This window comes from Copadichromis virginalis, linkage group LG8 (assembly GCF_057382275.1).
Source record: "Copadichromis virginalis isolate Kocher_CV1m ecotype Utaka linkage group LG8, C_Virginalis_male_GT1.1, whole genome shotgun sequence".
NCBI lineage: Eukaryota > Metazoa > Chordata > Actinopteri > Cichliformes > Cichlidae > Copadichromis > Copadichromis virginalis.
The window spans coordinates 8106331-8126755 of NC_140625.1; the positions used below are offsets into that span (position 1 = coordinate 8106331).

Consider the following 20425-nt stretch of genomic DNA (forward strand, 5'->3'; position numbering starts at 1 on the left):
ATTTCCGGCGTGCAGCAGCGGCTTCGCCCGCTGATGGGGCGGGACCATTTTCGGTCCCTAGGACCATTAGAGGGTGCATTTTTTTTTTTAGTCAACAGGAAATGACGTATTTGTTGTCACGTGGTATCGGACGTGTGTGCTGGAAAAATGAGTCCCCGGTGATCGTGCCCCGGTCATCGTCGCGACGTACCCCGGCAAGATGCACTTATTTCGGCCTAGAGGAGCAGCATTTGCCGCCTGGAGACCATTTTCTGGTCCTGAAAAAAAAAAAAAAAGGCGATCGAAATGACTGTTGGTGCCGATCTTTAGTCCATCTAAAGGCCTAATTATAATAACAATTGAATATTACCTCAAATGTTTTTTTTGGAAAATATTCAAGTTTTATGTTTTTTGGGGCAAAAAAAGCAGTGCGCTCATGTGACGAAACCGGGATATAAAGGGTTAAAATCCGCGAAATGTAATTAAAACTTGACATGAATATTTCAAGGAGAAGTAGGTCTAAAAGATTGGCTAATTTAAAGTGGAATAAAATATTAATATATAAATTTTTTATAGCACTTTTATGGGCGTGGTCGATTAGGACCGATAGTGTGTGCATTTTATGAAATGCGCTCCTGCAAAAAAAATAAAAGGCGATCGAAATTATGTTTGGTGCTGATCTTTGGTCCATCTAAAGGCCTAATTAAAAGTACAATAAAATATAACTTTCAAATGTATTTTATGGAAAATATTTAATTTTTTCATTTTTTTCGCCAAAAACGGCCGTGCGCTCATGTGACAAAACCGGGATATAGAGGGTTAAAATCCGCGAAATATAATTAAAACTTGACATGAATATTTCAAGGAGAAGTAGGTCTAAAAGATTGGCTAATTTAAAGTGGAATAAAATATTAATGTATAATCTTTTTATAGCACTTTTTATGGCAAGGTCGATTTTTGGCTCTAGGACCTCATAAGGGGTACTTTTTTTTAGGACCCCCCAAGGGTTAAGATGGCACCAGTTTATGTTCATTAGCTTTACCAGCTTCTGAAATCATAAAGTGACACCACCTCAGATTAAAGCCAATGTAATGTTTTGAGTTTGTTTGTTTTTTCATTTTATATACAGGGAGTGCAGAATTATTAGGCAAATGAGTATTTTGTCCACATCATCCTCTTCATGCATGTTGTCTTACTCCAAGCTGTATAGGCTTGAAAGTCTACTACCAATTAAGCATATTAGGTGATGTGCATCTCTGTAATGAAAAGGGGTGTGGTCTAATGACATCAACACCCTATATCAGGTGTGCATAATTATTAGGCAACGTCCTTCCCTTTGGCAAAATGGGTCAAAAGAAGGACTTGACAGGCTCAGAAAAGTCAAAAATAGTGAGATATCTTGCAGAGGGATGCAGCAGTCTCAAAATTGCAAAGCTTCTGAAGCGTGATCATCGAACAATCAAGCGTTTCATTCAAAATAGTCAACAGGGTCGCAAGAAGCGTGTGGAAAAACCAAGGCGCAAAATAACTGCCCATGAACTGAGAAAAGTCAAGCGTGCAGCTGCCAAGATGCCACTTGCCACCAGTTTGGCCATATTTCAGAGCTGCAACATCACTGGAGTGCCCAAAAGCACAAGGTGTGCAATACTCAGAGACATGGCCAAGGTAAGAAAGGCTGAAAGACGACCACCACTGAACAAGACACACAAGCTGAAACATCAAGACTGGGCCAAGAAATATCTCAAGACTGATTTTTCTAAGGTTTTATGGACTGATGAAATGAGAGTGAGTCTTGATGGGCCAGATGGATGGGCCCGTGGCTGGATTGGTAAAGGGCAGAGAGCTCCAGTCCGACTCAGACGCCAGCAAGGTGGAGGTGGAGTACTGGTTTGGGCTGGTATCATCAAAGATGAGCTTGTGGGGCCTTTTCGGGTTGAGGATGGAGTCAAGCTCAACTCCCAGTCCTACTGCCAGTTTCTGGAAGACACCTTCTTCAAGCAGTGGTACAGGAAGAAGTCTGCATCCTTCAAGAAAAACATGATTTTCATGCAGGACAATGCTCCATCACACGCGTCCAAGTACTCCACAGCGTGGCTGGCAAGAAAGGGTATAAAAGAAGAAAAACTAATGACATGGCCACCTTGTTCACCTGATCTGAACCCCATTGAGAAGCTGCAACTCAAACACCCACACTTTGTTTATCTGATGACAGATGAAACATCTGTGCCTCAGATCTCACCATCGTCCTCTTCAAACAGGAGTGGGCTTACATAAACCCAGGGGCAGGCTTTTACCCTCAGGGTTAACTTCATCACACATGGAAAAATAGCTTTTAGGCTAAATATGGGTTTATGAGTTTGAATACATTAAGCTATTGTTCCCAAATCTTTGTGTTTCACCACAGCAAAAACTGAGACATAATCATCAAGTGAGCTTATCACTGTTACTGTATTGTGAGTGAGTGGAGGTGTGTGTGTTTCAGTAATTACTGCTGTGTTTGACTTCCACCCATAACACCAGCTCAGCAAAACACAGTGTACCGTTCCTTCAGCCACACAGATAGACAGACAAACAGAAAAACAGATGACAATAGGCCAACAACAACAAACTGACCAAATGCTGCCTGTGGATGAATCACTTAGTTTGACTCTAGCAAAACCACATGCACGAGGCTCTTTAGCACGTGAAACACACATACCAGTACATAACCAGAGAACACACAGAGGTATCATTTAAATATGCAAACATGCATACCCTGCTTTACTATACATTTTACTCTAAATAGGACGACCAAGAGCACTGATTTCACTTTACAGAACCAGTAAATGCTGCATATACAATCATGTTTACAAACCATACAATCCACACTTTTATCTTTGATTTTGGCCTCAACGTACTCATAAAGGAACTTAGTAGAAACAGGGGACCAACTGTTACATAGTCGACTTCTTTCACAACTAGGGTTTCCAAAAAAATAAAATAAAAAAACAATCCTTAGATTTTAATCAGTACTAAATTTAATATTTAATTACAATATTCATTTGCAACAACATCAAAACAAACATTGCTGTCTTTGCCTCCTCCAGCTGGATCGAATTTCACATAATTTCACTGCAGACAGAAAGGCACACCTCATCTCCTTACTAACAACTAAAGTATGGTTAACGTTCATAACACTGAAAACTTTAGGAGGAAGTCAAAGAGGTCATCTAAAGCTCCTGTTTCAACAACAGTTATCCTAAATGCAGCTAATGTTAACATGCACACATGTTAACATTAGCTGACATTAGCTGTTTTGCTAGTAGCAATTACCAATCACTAGCATTAGCCACCTGTTATCATTAGCATAGTAGCTAGCAGACTGCAGTATTGAACCCTTACTTCTCTTGTTGCAGGATGAGGTTAAAATCTTCTCTGTGGTATGAAAAATGGTATCAAATATTGCGTATTTTCCTGGTTATTGGTATGGATTTGGACATTTTAGTATTACGGCAACCCTGTCACAAAGTCAGGCTGTATAACTTCTTAAAAGGACTCAGATACAAGCCGATGAGTCAGTGAAGCTCACGACTGTTGAATGACAGTCGTGAGCTTGATGTGAGTTGTTGACGGTATCCTGAACTTTTCTGTTGATAAGCGCTGCTGTTTCTGTGTGTTAGAGCCATGACTTTAGGAGATAAGGCTAAAGGTATCTCACCACCTACTTAAAAGCCAACTGGGCAGCCAATGTATTCAAGGTGGTGGGGTAACGTAGTGACTTTCACAAATTGGGGCATGCATCTATGTATTTTCAATGGATTAATTATAAATGTATCAGAATACATCAATTTATTGGAAGATGTAAGTACACACTACAGGGAGTGCAGAATTATTAGACAAATGAGTATTTTTTCCACATCATCCTCTTCATGCATGTTGTCTTACTCCAAGCTGTATAGGCTCGAAAGCCTACTACCAATTAAGCATATTAGGTGATGTGCATCTCTGTAATGAGAAGGGGTGTGGTCTAATGACATCAACACCCTATATCAGGTGTGCATAATTATTAGGCAACGTCCTTTCCTTTGGCAAAATGGGTCAAAAGAAGGACTTGACAGGCTCAGAAAAGTCAAAAATAGTGAGATATCTTGCAGAGGGATGCAGCAGTCTCAAAATTGCAAAGCTTCTGAAGCGTGATCATCGAACAATCAAGCGTTTCATTCAAAATAGTCAACAGGGTCGCAAGAAGCGTGTGGAAAAACCAAGGCGCAAAATAACTGCCCATGAACTGAGAAAAGTCAAGCGTGCAGCTGCCAAGATGCCACTTGCCACCAGTTTGGCCATATTTCAGAGCTGCAACATCACTGGAGTGCCCAAAAGCACAAGGTGTGCAATACTCAGAGACATGGCCAAGGTAAGAAAGGCTGAAAGACGACCACCACTGAACAAGACACACAAGCTGAAACATCAAGACTGGGCCAAGAAATATCTCAAGACTGATTTTTCTAAGGTTTTATGGACTGATGAAATGAGAGTGAGTCTTGATGGGCCAGATGGATGGGCCCGTGGCTGGATTGGTAAAGGGCAGAGAGCTCCAGCAAGGTGGAGGTGGAGTACTGGTTTGGGCTGGTATCATCAAAGATGAGCTTGTGGGTCCTTTTCGGGTGGAGGATGGAGTCAAGCTCAACTCCCAGTCCTACTGCCAGTTTCTGGAAGACACCTTCTTCAAGCAGTGGTACAGGAAGAAGTCTGCATCCTTCAAGAAAAACATGATTTTCATGCAGGACAATGCTCCATCACACGCGTCCAAGTACTCCACAGCGTGGCTGGCAAGAAAGGGTATAAAAGAAGAAAAACTAATGACATGGCCTCCTTGTTCACCTGATCTGAACCCCATTGAGAACCTGTGGTCCATCATCAAATGTGAGATTTACAAGGAGGGAAAACAGTACACCTCTCTGAACAGTGTCTGGGAGGCTGTGGTTGCTGCTGCACGCAATGTTGATGGTGAACAGATCAAAACACTGACAGAATCCATGGATGGCAGGCTTTTGAGTGTCCTTGCAAAGAAAGGTGGCTATATTGGTCACTGATTTGTTTTTGTTTTGTTTTTGAATGTCAGAAATGTATATTTGTGAATGTGGAGATGTTATATTGGTTTCACTGGTAAAAATCAATAATTGAAATGGGTATATATTTGTTTTTTGTTAAGTTGCCTAATAATTATGCACAGTAATAGTCACCTGCACACACAGATATCCCCCTAAAATAGCTAAAACTAAAAACAAACTAAAAACTACTTCCAAAAACATTCAGCTTTGATATTAATGAGTTTTTTGGGTTCATTGAGAACATGGTTGTTGTTCAATAATAACATAATAATAATAACATTATTCCTCAAAAATACAACTTGCCTAATAATTCTGCACTCCCTGTATATCAACATCAGCTATTGTGAAGAAAGTGTAGGAATCACGGCTTCATAATCACAACTGCTGGCAGATCAGTAAGAAGAGAGTGGCTCAGGCTGTGAATCAGAAGAAATCAGACAAATAGAAACCTGAACTCTGGTTTCATAACCACATTCTTCATCTGCTCGCTTTGTGTTTGGGAGACTCAGAAAAGGTGAAGGCATGTGTGATTTCCTGTGACTGTGTATGTGTGTGTGTGTGAGGTTTGTTTTTTGTAGAGGAGAGGAAAGGGGTCATCACGTCTATCCCAACATCCCATCTTATCTTGTTTGTGCGTAGAGCAACAACAACAGGACGATGAGCCAACAAACACACCACTGGGCTCCTCAGAGGCTGCCTGACCAAGAAAGGCAGAATGTTACATCGACAGTCTCTTCATCAACACTGGTTATTGGTTGTTGCATGTTGGGAACTAGGGATGGACCACTCTAATACTTGATCAGTTATCATGACACAAAAAGCTAGATCAGATATTGGTGACACTATGCTGCTGTGTGAGCTGTTCAAATGGTCTCCACAGTCTCCAGATCCTAATTCAATAAAAGCACCTTGGGGATGTGATGGAGTGGGAGATTCATATCATGGATGTGGAGCAACTGCACCAATATGAAACAAAGTCTTTGAAGAATGCTTTCAATCGAAATGTGCCACAACGATAATAACCATAACAATAGTTTATTACTATTAGTTTTGTTGTTTTAAGTATTCTTTTACAGGGTAGGAACTGATCACAATATAAAGAAATTTAAGAAAGATTTAGGAAAAAAATGTAAGAAAAACAGAAAACGAAACTGGCTTTAAAGCAAATTTTCACAACAGCTTCTGAAGCCGTTGGTGTCATGTGTTTATAGGAGAACAACACAAGATTTTCCAACAAGTGTGTTATTATCGAAAGGTTGCCTGAACATCATGTGTCATTTCATCGGTTTGTTACAAAAGCCAATGCTATGCTCAAAACAAACTGCCAACTGTTATTTTAATGCTCAGTTGGAGCTTTGTGGAGCCCTTCTCTGTATGTATTGTAAGAAAGGAAGTTTATTTGCCATTTGCCTGGAAGGAAATTATATTTTCCTTTTCCTTTTCTAACACATGTCCCACAGAACTGTCTCATTTTTATCTGTTTAGTTATTTAACTGCCACAGTATACTATTGCTCCTCTAAGAATTGTAGTGTAGTTCCTGCAGGTAGGGTTTTTTTTATATATCTATAACACGAATTTGTCCAGTGTTCTGGTGTAATGAGCCAAAACCCTTGATCATGTCTGGATTAAAGCCATAGGAGATGTAATGTTACATAGTAGAAGGAAATCTGTGACATTTAAAACAATTTTAAACCTTTGGGACAATGTCAAAAACATGTGTTTCTGGTGATTCTACATATGCAGGTTTATGTAATATGATGGCCCCAAGTAGCAAGACTGTTTCAATAATGACTTTGATTGTATTACTTCTTCAAAAATTCCAAATTTCTAAGAAGCGAGGATCTAAGGACGACTTCATCAGCAGATCTAATTAACATTTGTCACAGTAAAGCAGCCGTCCCAGTCAGAGGGTCAGCAACAAGCTCAATTTATTTATTTATTTCCATGAGAGTCTTTTACTCAACAGTTACTAAATTTGTTCCAATTCTAAGTATGTCTGTCCCACGATCATTTCACCATATCAAATTAAGAATCCGTGATATAGAAAACATTGAATGGGTTAAAAAAAAAGTAGCTATAACAATGCTAACAGCAGAATTCTGTGGTTCAGAAACTGTATTTCATGGTGTTTTGGAAGATATTGTTAAGTTCTTTGACAATTGTTGTTTGATGGAAAGAGATGTTATACCATGAGTGAGTTTATGTGTGGGGTTATTGACCCTCTGAAGCACAGTGTAGTACATTGAACTGATTAACAAAGAGTGCACCATGTCTGCTTGGGCTATAACAGCATTCTCAATCTTTGTGTGAGTCCTTTGTTGCTAAGGTTTCGCAGCTTGCCACAATATATTTACATACATCAAATCCAAATCTAAAAATGTTGTGATTCTGTGTAGTTTATAGAAAAAATGCAATCTGTAATCAATCTCATGGCAGCAACATGTGTCAGAAAAGTTGGGACAGGTAGCCACCCCTCTACTTTCAGTCTAGTCTTCAAACATAAGAGAAGTGAAGAGTTACAGTTACTGAACTTTAGCCAAAGGAATGTTACATGTTTCTTTATTGTCTGATAGAAAAGTCTATAGAGTCATATGATCCTGAAAAAGAAGACAAAGAAGACTAATAGTCGTGGTTCTTCCTTGTCATTTTATTTTGATTTCATGATCCTTAAAATGTTTTCAGTTAGTGAAAGGTCTGGACTACGGCAGGACATTTTAGCACCTGGACTCTTCTGCTACAAAACTGTGCTGTTGTAATAAATGGTAAATGGCCACCGGGCCCTCTGACCACCATCAGCAGGCAACGGGTGAAGTGTCTTGCCCAAAGACACAAACGAGTCTGTCCAAGCCGGGGCACAAACCGACAACCGTCCGATTACAAGGTGAACTCCCAACTCTTGAGCCACGATCGATTATCTTAACTTATCTAATAAGATAAGATAAGATAAGAAGAGAAGAACTTTATTTATCCCGAGGGAAATTCTTTTGTCATACACATGCTCAATGCAGCGAGAGAGACGGAGGAACAGAGGAATAAGATATACAATATATGCAATAGAATACTAGTATACAGTAATATCCAGTAGGATGGTGCAAAATATAATATCAAATAACTCTAACAAGTAACAATATAACTATATCCTGAAAAATAAATAGCTTAGCTATCAGTGCAGGTGATTCTAAAAGTGGCATAGTACTGTGAAAATGAATAAAAGAGAGTAGCAGCATTATGATGTGGAGATGAAACAAACATTCGATGAAAAACTGTTTGGTGATATTGCACGGTCTGAATGGAAACAGAATAGCTTTGTTATTAATCCTCAGGAAAATCACCTACAGAGTGAGGAAGAGTTGTACAGTCTTATTGCCAGCGGCACAAAGGATTTCTTTTGCTGCATGTGCTCCGATAGTCCATCATGGAGGCGTGCATAGTTGCAGTATGTGGTTTTGCATTGTCTTGCTGAAATATGCAAAACCTTCCCTGAAAATGACATCATCTGGATGACATTACATGTTGCCCTAACACCCGTATATACCTGCATTTGTGGATGGCAGATTGAACTGTGTTCAGATGCAGTGATTTCTGAAAGTGTTCCTGAGGCCATGCAGTCATTTCCAGTGTTAGTCAGGTTACCTGAAAAAGTAATCAGTAACTAATTACTGATTACTTCCCGAAGGAAGTAATCTTGTTACTTTACTGATTACTTATTTTCAAAAGTAATTAGTTACTTGGTTACTTTTTATAGCATGATTTACACCCTGAATAGGTAATAAAGCAATAGATCTTTCAGCCCAATTCTACTTTTTCCATCACATAAAATGTAATCAAATGAAAAAGTCTCTTTTTAAAACTTGTTTTATTACTTTTAATCTTTTAACTTCATGCATCAAGCAAACATTAAACTATATGCAACATTCTCTGACTAGAAGACATTTGTTTAACATTTAAACCTATTTTCTGCACATTCCAGCACATGAAATAAAATAGGTATTTGTGTTTACACTGACTTTTTCAAATAGATGCAAGTAAAACACAGCAGAAAATAAATAAAATCAAAGACTAGCGGTCCTGTTGCTCTATTTTCACCTGTTTAGCAGGAGTGGGGTAGACGGATGTTTGCCCTGGTGCAGGTGTGCAGCAGCGGTTGTTGAAGAATCCGTGAGTTTCTCTGTGAATTTCACATTCCAGCGGCAGCGCACTCGGTGCTTGCTCGGAAGTTTAGAGGTTTTTTTCGCTGTAAAAAGAAGTTTTCTTCCCACGCGGTGAACAGCGGACGCTAATGTTTTTGTCACTTTTTACGGAATCTAACTCAAAGTAAGGTCAGTACTTCCACGCTTTAAACGCTGCACGCTCATACTCTCTCCCGCACCCTACATGTGATCCATCCATTTATCTGCACACAGCTGTTGCCACGAACGTCGCACTCGCTTACGTCATTGTCATGAGACACTCTCGCAAAAAAATCACGGTTTTAGTAACGCAGTAACGCAGCGTGCTTACGGGAAAGTAACAGTAATCTAATTACCTTTTTTGCAATAGTAATGCCTTACTTTACTCGTTACTTGAAAAAAGTAATTTTTTATATAGCGCTTTTCTACTCTCCCAGAGTACTCCAAGCTCTACAACATGCCACATTCACTTTCTTCTATGATTTTAAGTGCTTACTAACTAACATTCATAATCCGATGGTTGCATCGGAGAGCAACTTAGGGTTAATATCTAGCCCAGGGATGTTCGGCATGCAGAATAGCGGGAGCCAGGGATCGAACCACCGACCTTCTGATCAGTAGACCTGCTCTACCTCCTGAGCTGCAGCCAGCCTGAAAAAAAAACCCATTCCTGTTTGTTTTGTTTTTTTCAATATTATTTTTTGGCATTTGCCTTTATTTAATAGTGATAGTAGAGACAGAGAGGAAGGCGGAGAAAGAAAGAATGGGGAAGACAGGCAGCATTGGGCCACAGGTCAGATTCAAACCCAGCTGCTGCCTTCTGGCCATGGGCCACCTACTCACCCACTGGTGCTAAACTGATGCCTAGCATTCCTGTTTTTAATGCAGTGTTATCTCAAGGGCTGAAGACAAGCAACCAATATAGATTTTTAGCTTTGTCCCTGATTGGATTTCTCCAAATTCTCACAATCATTTGATAATATATATAAGATTTTCAAAGTCTTGGGAATATTATTCTGAACAATTTGTAGATGCAGTTTTTTTGCAGATTGGCGTACCTCTGCTCATCTTCTGAGAAGTTTTTTTATACCCAATCAGATTACTGACCTATTGTCAGTCAACTTTATTAGTTGCACAACGTTCCTCCAGCTGTTTCTTTTTAGTACCAGTTACTTTTCCAACTTATTTTTGGGATGTGCTGCCATCAAATTCAACATTAACTGATATTTTTCATGTGATATTAACATGCCCGAGTTTAAACATTCGATATGTTTTCTATGCTCTATTGTGTATAAAATGTGGGTCTATGAGATTTGCAGGTCATTGCATTCAACAAAATAAACAATCTTTGCTAAGCAACACAGAAGAATTATCATTGTGCTGAAGTAACTTAGAGCTGTGTGTGTGCTTAAGTAATTAATCGTTTATGCATGTGCATGCACACTCATGAGTGCGTGCATGTGAATGACGGTACATTAGTGATTAAAGGTCACAGTCTTTATCTGTGTAACCTTGCTCATCCAAGCACAGGATGATCCCTCCCAACATTCTCTCTCATCACTGTGACCTTCCCACAGTGTTCAGCGTCTCAGCTTCTCACAGCTGTGCTTCTCACACACATTTGCAATTGTATGCTTGTGAGGACAGTAATGGGCAAAATGGATTTCCTATCTGCACCTCAATCTTTACTATAACCTAATTCTAACATGACAAATCTTTGTTTTGTTTTGTTTTTTTGCTGCATCCCATATGGCAAGATCAATTATATTACAGCTCACAACATCCTAAACACACAGTATTTGTATTCACAGCCACTGTGTAAACTCATGAACAGAGACAAGAGGTAATGATTGTCCTTTTACACGCTTAGCTTATGACCCTTTTCATGGGTAGGGACATAGACACTGGGTTTTGTGTCGTCATTTATTCCTACTTTCATTGAAAAGGGCAATCTCAATGGACACAGTGAATAAACCAGTGATGCAAGTGCAATAACAACTGGAATTTGGATGTTCTTTCCTATTTTGCATTGTAAATAGCTGGCATTTCATCTGAAAACAACAGATATCAGAAGGAGAATTTTAACACTGCAAGGATGATATAGCAAAGACTAGGGATGGGTATTGATAAGATTTTAACGATTCCGATTCCATTTTCGATTCTGTTTAACGATTCGATTCTTTATCGATTCTCTTATCGATTCTTTTTTTTTTTTTTTAAAAAAGGAGAACACTAAGGTCGATTAGCTCAGAGCTTTGTTTTATATCTTCTCTTTGAACAAGATAGAAATTTAGGAGTAACATGGCCTTACAAACCCAACAGTGAGATCTTGAGAGATCCAGCCTACGGCTCTTCAATGGGGTGTCACAGGGTCCCCAGGAAAAAAAAATTGTAAATGTAAAATAATAAAATAAATATTCTTGTGAGACATATCACATATTGACGGGGTCGGGTTATGTTAAAAAGTATAAATTGTTATACTTTGTTCATTGGTTCAAAGGTACCCCACACTTCTTTTTTTGTTTGCTTGTTTGTTCTGGTGTATTTTTCATTTGAACTGTTACTCTGCCAGAGTACTCATATTTACAAGATGGCATTGAACGCCCCATTGGTGTATCAGGAAAACTATTTTGTACATATGTTCCTTGAAGGGGATTGAAGTCGTTCTTTTTTCCACCGCAGCGAAGGGCTAGGAGTAGGAGAGGAGCTGCTGTATGTTTTTGTTATCGAATCGATCTGATTGTGAAATAAAGCATATGCAGTGAGAAAGCAACTCCAGGAGTCATCCCTGCCTTAAAGCTGCAACATTCTTCTGTAGCAATAACAAAGTATAACATAAATTGTTCTGTGGCAATTACACAAGAATATCCAGTAATGTCCCTGCCTACAATTAAACACATTCACTTACCAAAAATCGGGGGCATCTGCTGTGGCAAATGGGTGCAAGCCTTTGACCACAAACTTAGACACTGCTCGGTGACATTAGTCTATCCTGGCCTGAAAGGAGACGCTACCGGTAGACTGCAGCGAGAACTGCCAGCGAGCGCCAGCCAGACTCTGTCTGTCTCTCTCATCATGGTCACCTACATGTACAGTAATGGCAGGTCTTGTAATAAGGCAGATTGCGCTAACATAATATGCACTGTTAGTTGATTATTTACCTGCCGCATTAACGGGAGAGGACGTGCAAACGTTAGCGCTGCTGCTGGGTTGAGAGTCACGAGTCCGGAGCGGAATTAAAAACGCGTGTCATCGCGTGTTTTGTGAGCAAATGCTTTTGCATATTCGTAGTGTTTCCTCCCTTAAATGAAATATCTACTTTGCAAGTTGCCCTGTTGTCATCGGTTCTCATAAAGTATAATCAAACTTTTGAGCGTTTGAGCCGCTTAGGCGCCGTGTTTCCTGCCAGGTAAATGACGCTCCGCAACGTGGTGACGTCATTCGGGGCGACTGGAATCGATAAGGGAATCGTTTGCAAAAATGGCAAACAATTCCAAGGAATCGAAACAGTGGGAACCGGTTCTCAACAAGAACCGGTTTTCGATACCCATCCCTAGCAAAGACTGGTTTGGTGACAGTTAACTGATCAGTTCAATATTTCTTTTTCTTTTTTTAACATTATTTTTTGGGGCATTTTGCCAAAGTGACGAGAGAGGGGAGATGGGCCACGGGTCAGACTTGAACCCAGTCCACAGCTTTCTAGACATGCGGCATGTGGTCACCTGCTCACTCCATGACCTAAAATGGAGCCACAGAAGTTTACTTTAAAATTATTATGCACAGCTACTTTCAGTACTATTGATATTTATTTAGACTCTTTTTTTCTCCAGTTGCACCTTCTCAGTTACCTTCAGTACTTACCTCCTCCAAATCATCAGTCTGTCTTTTAGACCCCATTCCTACAAGACTGCTCAAATAAGTCCTACCTTTAATTAATATGTCAAAATTAAATATGATCCTTTTCAGTAGGTTTCAGAGCTTATCATGGTACAGAAACAGCTTTAGGTAAGGTTACAAAGGATCTTCTTATGGCCTCTGACAGTGGACTCATTTCTGTGTTTGTCTTGCTGCCTCAGGGCAGTCTTCAATTCTGTTGACCATAACATTTTGTTACAGCAATTAGAGCATGCTGTAATAAAATGTATTACAGGTCCTACGCTGCAGTAGTTTGAATCATATCTATCTTAAAGACTCCAATTTGTTAATGTAAATTCACACACTGAGGTTAATTATGGAGTTCCACAGGGTTCCGTGCTGGGACCAATTCTGTTTACATTATACATGCTTCCCTATCATTAGAAGGCCTTGCATACATTTTACTGCTATGCAGATAACACCCAACTTTATCTATCCATCAAGTCAGATAACACACACCAATTAGCTTAACTGCAGGAATGTCTTAAAGATATAAAGACCTGAATGACCTCTAATTTTCTGCTACTAAATTCTGATGAAACTGTGGTTATTGTACTCGGCCCTGAAAATCTTAGAAATATGGTATCTAGATGCTTACTCTGGATGGCATTATCTTGGCCTCCAGTAACACTGTGGGGAAACTTGGAGTTGTTTGTGACTAGAATTTGTTCTTCAATACACATATTAAACTAATATGTCCAAAATTAGAAGCACCCTGTCTGAGAATGATGCTGAAAAACTAGTTAATGCATTTATTACTTCTAGGCTGGACTACTATAGTTTGTTATTATGAGGCTGTCCTCCCTGAAAAGCCTTCAGTTAATCCAAATTTCTGCAGCAAGAGTCCTGACAGTGACTAGAAAGAGAGAGCATATCTCTCCTATATTGGCTTCTCTTCATTGGCTTCCTGTTAAATCCAGAATTAAATTCAAAATCCTGCTCCTCACATACAATAATCAGACTCCATCTTATCTTAATGACCATTATAGTACCATATCACCTCATTAGAGCACTTCGCTCTTGCACTGCAGGCTTACTTGCAGTGAAGAGGGGCCTTCAGTTTTCAGGCCCCTCTTCTATGGAACCAGCTTCCAGTTTGGATTCAGGAGACAGACACTATCTCTACTTTTAAGATTAGGCTTAAAACTTTCCTTTTTGATGAAGCATATAGTTAGGATTGGATTAGATTACCTTGAATGCTCCCTTAGTCATGCAGCAAAAGGTTTAGACTGCTGGGGGATTCCAATGATGCACTGAGTGCTTCTTCAGTCACCCTTTTCACTCACTAAGTGCTTATACACCTCTTTGCATTTAGTTATTTGTTATTATTAATCTCAACGTCTTTTCACCAGCATGTATTTGTCCTGTCTTTGATTATAAAGGAGTCTGGCCAGGGACATGACCGGGGTTTAGAAATCAGTGAGGTCCAGAATTTTTTCCTCTTAATGTTTGATAATAAAGATGTGCTTGTGCTCCAGTGACCTTTAAAAAAACCACGAGAGTTGAAATACAATCAAAAACATAAATTTTGAAAACTGTAAAGGACTTTATTTTCTTCCTCTTTTGCAGAAGCAACTTGTATATATAAAATTACTAAGCTGGTTACAGCCATAAATGTGACATTAAACCGGTCAGAGCAATGGAATGTGCCTCAGGGAATTGGGATTTAGACAGCTTACTATAGTGTAGGAGAAATCCTCATGATTTCCCACAGAATCAGTTAATTGTAGCAGTCAATATGCAATAAGAAATAATGTCTATGCATTTCCCTTTTCTTGTAAAACCAAGTGTTAGTTCACAACAGAGGCAGGTGGCAGGAAGTAAACATGGACAGTGACTGTGTAGCATTAGGAGTTATTTTTCATGATTGCCAATGTGATTTTATGCACCAAAAGCCTCAGAATGGGTATAAAATATTCAGGTTGATATCTTTAAGGTAGTCCTAGATTTAATTTGTTTGTTTATTTCCATAGCATTAAATGACAATAGATTTTCATGTGTCATGTCTGCAGTTAGTGTCAACAAGCAATTAGCTTAGCTTAGCTTAGCATAAAGCAGGGAAAACGTTAACTGTACATACACTATTGTTAGGTGTTTAAACTATATAAAAACAGAAAGCTTCAGTGGCAGTTGCATATTTTAATGATCAGATAGCAGGAAGTGTTATAAGGATTTTGCTATTTTCAGTCAGTGCTGAATCTCTTAGGTGGGTACAGCACTGAAACTGAGACTATAGGGAGAAAAAAATCTGTAGGTGATTTTAGGAAATCTGCCTATTTCAAATATTACATCCAGGCTATTTCCATCTGACAATGCCATTGCTATGGAAATGTCACTGATATGCAATAGGTCAGTGTTATATTTCAAAGTAGCATCCTTGACTCAGGGATTCTCAATAGGACTTCGATGATGATTCGATCTCGAGCCCTCAAAGTTCACATGTCAAAGTGTTGTTGGACAAAACACTGAAACCCAAATTTTCACTGATGCATCCATCGATGTGTGATAGATAGAGGTGCTCTATGCATAAAATATGGGCTGCATGAATGTGTGTGTGTGTGTGTGTGTGGATGGTCAAACTAGAAAAGTCCACTTATATTAATTGTCAAACAGGTATCGAACTTAGATCCAGACTTTCAGTGCAAATGTCTTAAACAGAATCTAAACATGAGTCGTTGTTTATTGGTGATTTTGTTTGATTGGAGCTTGGGTAACTTGGTTAATAGAGATATCCAACATGGACTTAAAGGTGCCTAGTGCTTCCTTTAACAGTGCAACAGTGCAGTAACATTTATTCAGCAGTGGTCCTGCAGCTCATGCATGATTTTATATAACAGCTGTTAACTGACTTTCAGTTATTAGTGTTCATTCCTAGATGACTAACAGTAGTTATTTTTTCTGTTTGTGTGTTTAGGAGTTAAAAAGAATAAAAGTATGAAACTCGTCATACATCTGCCACAGAGTAAGCCAAACACATCGTTTACAAGCGATGAAAAATCAGGCTAGTGTTTGAAGTAGCATTAACACTTGAGGAAATTTCCCTTGTTAGTCGAGCACGGAGGTGAGTGATTGAGATGCCAGACGCAGTGGCAACCTAGATTCAGCCATCCATTTGACTAGAGCACCTACTGCCACTGCGTTGTTTGAGAAGACAGGCCTTACGTCAGCACAGTATGAAGCAATGCAGTCACACACACATCACACTGATATCAAGGCGGTTTTCATACCTTACTCAAAAGGAAACAAACACTGGTTTTATAATGCATCTGGAGATTAAGCACCAAACAATAAAGGCCTTGTTTGTGAGGCTTGCTTTTGAATGTCATCCAAATGTTGTATAAACATAAACAAAAAGTCAATGAAATGGAAAACCTCATGCATCTGATTATTGCTCTTTGAACTTAATTAAATTTCAGTCAAAGAACATTTGATTTGATGTTACTGGTTGGATAAAGATCTTTCACAAGATGTTTGGCTTTAGTTTGTCAAAGGCTAACGCAATTCTCATAAGTATATAAATCAAAGTATGTGATTGTTGTTTGCTCTTGCTTTCCTAGATCCTAAATTCGTGTCTTTTTATGCTGTCCTAAGGTCCACCCAGCAGACAGATAAGATGAGGTAAGATAATTGTGTCTTCACAACATTCACAACGGCCTATACGACATTATAACCACGCAAAAAACTAAACAGATATTCATTACGCATTTCCTGTGTCTCTTAACTCTTTGTTGTGTCCTCTGTCTTGTAAATGGAGCCAATTTAATGGAGTTACAGTTACTTGGAATTATTTGGGAATTTTTTTTTTTTTTTTTTTGGGGGGGGGGGGGGGGGGCTACTTGGGAGGATTTGCAAGAACATGTAAGAGCTAGGTAGGATGTAGTTTATTTCTTAGAGACACGAGTGCAAGAAACATATTTAATCAGAGCAGACAGACTAATCTGAACTAAATGGGCTGCAAATCTGTTAATATAAAAATATGAATTTTTGCAGCAATCAAGAAGCTGAAATACAACACATGTGAAAATACGCTCTCTTTCAATTCTAAGGTTTCACATTTACAAAAAAAATACTAAATCTGAAAATCCAAGGTGTGCTCCTTCTTAGATTATTGCTTTAAACTTCAGAAAACTTGAGGTCTTGAGGTCAAGTTCACTGATATTCTCAGGTGATGCACTGCTTCAGCCACAGAACCTGTGCACCTTGCAATCACTGAGTCATCAATAGAAGTGTGCTACAGTTAAGTTTGAGGATATATCTGTCCAAACTCTTAAGCCTGACCTATATTGAATCATGCAAGAGGAAAATGATCACTAGAAGACAATTCTCTGATTCCCTTATAGATGGTGCACTGGCTCATTTAAAGTCCTGATCTCAACCTGACTGAAATGCTGCAATGAGGTAATAAGAGAGCTATGCATAAACAAATTCCTGTAAACCTTAATAAATGGAAGAAATCTTGCAAAGAAGGGTTTGGTATAAATTCTCCACAAACATTTAACCCAAGAAATAACATAAAGGAATAATATGGTGAAGCCCTGATGACTAACAGTATGATTTCCATGTATTACTGCTATTTCCTCTGCATGTTGTGTTTCTTATCTAAAGACAGCAGTTGGGTGGGAGGCTTGGCAGTGCTAACATGAATTTGATGTCCCAAGTGTTCATCTAAATGGTAATTTAATTCAATACAGCTTTAAAGGCCTTTTTAACCAGCTACCAATCCAGGTCAAGGGATACACAGACAAGGGATTGTAGGAGAAAGAAAAACTATTAAACACAAATGTTTAAAGATTACAAGACAAATGCTAAAAATCAGAAAGCTGATTAAAGTAACTTTCAAAGTAGTGCATGTAATAGCTGCATTAAGCATCTACAGTCATGCTACCAGTTCGGTCACTGCCTGATCCATACCAGAAACCCAATTTGTCCTAGTTTGCAAAGTCCACGATGAACCTTACCTGTGTTTGTGCAGGGAACCATGTTCGTTCTTATTTTGATAATAAATAAAACATAGACCTGATATCCACTTCCACCAGCTCATCCAGGAGGACACCAATGGTGTCCCCAGTTCTGCCCAAAAAATATACTCTCTCCAGCATGTCCTCGCCACGCTGTCCATTATGTGTAGACATTGGTTCATCCTTTGAGTTAGGTGCCTATGATTGATTATAAATCACTGATTCATAGATCAGTGTTATGTGGCTTAACAAACAAACTGAAAATTGTCAGGGACCAGGAATGGACTGAAAATGTGTGAAAAATCAGCCAATATTGAAAAACTGCCACAAAAGCTGGAAAACTATTTCCTGAGAAAGCTTTAAAAAATATACTAGAAAATCTGTCTCTCTAAGGAAATGACAGGTGGCTTATAAATTGTTAGCAAACTTTTTCCTGCAACTGTAAGACAAACACAATAAAGCACAATGGATTCGTTTCTGTTTGTTTGTTTCTTGGACCGCATGGTGGAACAGTGGAAAGCACTGCTACCTCACAGCCAGAAGGTCCTGGGGTTTGAATCCACCATCTGGCTGGGGCCTTTCTGTGTGGAGTCTGCATGTCCTCCATGGGTACTCCAACTTGCTCTCACAGATCAAAGACATGCAGTTAGTGGACTTCGGTTAGTTGGCGATTCTAAATTGTCCACAGATGTGAATGGCTATCTGCTTCTCTGTGTCAGCCTAGCTAGTGACCTGTCCAGGGTGTACCCTCTAACCCTATGGGAGCTGGGATGGGCTCCAGCCCTCCCCAGACCCTGATTTAATTTAAAAGATAATTTGTTTCCATGCCAATCAGTACAAAGCTGATAAATAACTGGAAATGTTGAATTACGATACTTGAAGATATTTCCAGGCAACATTTAAACCTCAAGAGAGATAAGGCAATGTCCAGCAGACAGAAAGGTCAATGCGGAGTCTCCAGAGAAATTGTGAATGTAGTGAAGTCAAGTCAGATATGTATTGCATAGTTCACAGAACTATTTTTTAACCTTCTTGTTGGCCACACAGTCAAAATGTACTTTTCAAATGTCTGTTAGTTTAGGCTTGAAATTAACTCCGACACATCAACAAATGCTACAAATGTCTTTATAAAACGAATGCCAGCTAGTTAGTAAGTAAAGGCTCCCTTTCTGGTATGTATGTAATTCATCCACATCCACACACTTTTGTTGTGGCTTCACCCATTTCCCACAGCCTGATGACGACACACAGCGTCAGTCTGCATCTAAAAACAACAAAGCACCTAGGATGGCTATGTAAGGATTAACATAATGGCTCCGATGAGACGCTCATACACACAAACACACACACACATCCACGTGCATTTGTGAGTGACAACTTGGCATCGTCTGCCAGCATCATACTGTGAGCTCTCCTCAGCGTAGCAGCCTCAATCTGTTAAGCAAAGACGTCAATGTGTGAAGTTTCCTGGCACTGAAGATCGCGCCAGCACTGAGGATGCTCATCACTCTCTCACACACACACGACATCACAGTACACTAATATGGAAAATGCAGACAGATAATGGAATGGAAGGGGTGTTATATACCCTTTATTTCTATTTTTATTAGATTTCATCATTTTAATGATAATAAATACATTTACATATATGTCAAAGTATTTATTTAAACTAACATTTCCTCATTATAATAAGGAACTACTGCGTAATATAAAAAAAATAAAGGTACATCATAGACTTTAAAGCCATCATATGACATAAACATGAAAATACAATGTGAACTCGTAGCAGTGTAGTGTAATATTGACCCGGTGAAATGGTCCCACAGACGCTGTCAAACCACAACAGCAGTAGACAACTTACAAACTAAACCAACACAAACACTGCTAACCAGCAATTAGCAAAAGCTGCTATTTCGGTCTCACACCTCCTGTCCTGGGATTCAAAATCCACAGGACACCCCTGTGAAAATCAATCCCCTCATTACCAGCTTCTTCCGCATCCTTTCATATTTTCACACCAAAGTTGAATCATCTTCCTCAAAAGGAAAAGAATAAGCTATTTTTGTAATCAAGCCTTTGGTTTTTTTCTTAATTACTTTTTTCCTCTCTCACTCTAATTTTAGCACTTTTTTCCTCACTTCAGGGCTGATGAGTCACGATAAGTGGTGGCAGCTTTTCCTCCCTCACACAAACACACACACATCACACTGGAGAGAGACGTTGTGAGTCAATCTGTGCGAGCATCTAGTGTTCCTTCTTTATCCTTGCAGTTCTCAGGACACACACACACACACTGAGCTATAGATGCGCGCT

At 39.2% G+C, this 20425-nt stretch overlaps 1 long non-coding RNA gene across 1 annotated transcript; it reads right to left on the reverse strand.

The window, feature by feature from the left end:
• Window positions 1-11524: 11524 nt before the first annotated feature.
• LOC146702634 (uncharacterized) lies at window positions 11525-12714 on the reverse strand. Its single transcript, XR_014922076.1, has 2 exons — window positions 12401-12714; window positions 11525-12322 (listed from the first exon to the last, which is right to left on the reverse strand). It is a non-coding gene; the product is annotated as an uncharacterized LOC146702634 (long non-coding RNA).
• Between the last annotated feature and the right edge of the window lie 7711 nt (window positions 12715-20425).